This window comes from Silene latifolia, chromosome 5 (genome assembly GCF_048544455.1).
Source record: "Silene latifolia isolate original U9 population chromosome 5, ASM4854445v1, whole genome shotgun sequence".
NCBI classification, from domain to species: Eukaryota; Viridiplantae; Streptophyta; class Magnoliopsida; order Caryophyllales; family Caryophyllaceae; genus Silene; species Silene latifolia.
In genome coordinates this window covers 41569404-41570923 of record NC_133530.1, presented here as the reverse complement: position 1 = coordinate 41570923, position 1520 = coordinate 41569404, and the positions used below count along the sequence as shown (strand labels likewise).

The window sequence follows — 1520 nt, the reverse complement described above, 5'->3', positions numbered from 1 at the left end:
ACAATTTGAATTGTTTTCATGCAGTGATTATGTCGAACATTTTTCGCCGTTTGATTGGGAGCAATAGTAAGGCAAATGCATCTCAACAGAATCGGGAGGACGACGAGGTTAAGGATGAGGAAGATCCTGAACCTCCATCACGAAGACAGGAGAACAAGCAGGTGACTCTCTCAGCGGCCCGTGCTCGGCCAGATCATTTTTGGTAAGTTTATGTTAATTTTTTAATTTTTAAAAAACTTAACATTTACAGTTTTAATTTCAAATATTTGTGTATTTTTCAGGTGGGATGACGAACCAATCAAGAAATATGTTACTTGGTCGTTCACCCGTAACACAGCAGATGAGTACTTCACTAGGTGGGGTGAAGCGTAGTAACGCACGTCGTCGAGAAGATGTGGAGTTACTTTGCGGTAATTATGTTTTTCAATAATAATTTTCTTAAGTTTATAATAATTTTCTTAAGTTTATAAGAATTTTCATAAGTTTTATATAACTAATTTCACATTTGTTTTTGAAACAGAGTCATGTAAGATCCATCGATCCTGAGTATGATCCTATTCCTGAGTGGCAGGCGAGGGTAACGAGGCGGATTACCACTCTTATTAATGGACTAAAATATAACAAGAAACCGCCAAAGTGGGTGCCTGCTACTTGGTTGGAGAACCTTTGGAATAGGCCAAATGATCCTACTTTTGCCAAACATTCGAAAATTAACACGACAAATAGGAAGTCGGGTGGGAAAGATGGGAAAGCATTGGGCACCCACACTCTTGGTCGGAAGAGTTGCTCCGATGCTTTCAAGGAATTGGTAAGTATTGTTTATATTGCTTTTAAAAAGTGGTTAATATATATGATTGACAAATATATACTTGATTTTACTTGTTTCCATACTAATTTCAGGGTCAAGAGGCCACCCCCCACAAGATGTTCATGAAGACGAAGAAAAATAAGAAGGGCGAGTGGGTTAACCCTCGAGCGGCTGAGATTGAGGTAAATTCTTGTATTTAATTTAATATTTATTTTTATTACAAAGAACGATAATCTCTTTCTTATAAAGATAGGTATATATATATCATTTCTGACGATTTTCTATTTTTTCAGCGTGATTTCCAAGCGGAGATGAGTCAGCCATTGCCACCTGGACAGTCTCCCCGATGAGATTCAGGCCTACTACAAGGCTGTAGGAGGCTTTGACAAGAAGAACCGGATGTTTGGGACCGGAGATACAGGGGCCCAAATATGGCATGATCTTCCTCCTAACAAAGCTGGCCGACGGTCTTTGTCTTATGCTCCTAGCATGATTTCACAGCTTTCCACCCAAATGAATGATGAGCGACCCGCTCGAGTTGCTCTTGAAAGACAGGTTCGTGAACAGGCTGAAGAAATGGCGGCAATGAGAAAGGCTTGGGCTGATTTGCAAGCATCTCAACCCCCAAACACGTGTTCACAATTTCCTACTCCACATAGACGGGATGACTTTGGGGGTGGTGATGACGGGTTTGGAGGTACTGGTAGTTTTA

The 1520-nt window shown here is 40.5% G+C and overlaps 1 long non-coding RNA gene across 1 annotated transcript; it reads left to right on the top strand.

Annotated features, from left to right (window-relative positions):
• The first annotated feature begins 693 nt into the window (after nucleotides 1-693).
• On the top strand, nucleotides 694-1152 carry LOC141656082 (uncharacterized). The gene is made up of 3 exons (XR_012548328.1): nucleotides 694-808; nucleotides 901-990; nucleotides 1102-1152. It is a non-coding gene; the product is annotated as an uncharacterized LOC141656082 (long non-coding RNA).
• The last annotated feature ends 368 nt before the right edge of the window (nucleotides 1153-1520 follow it).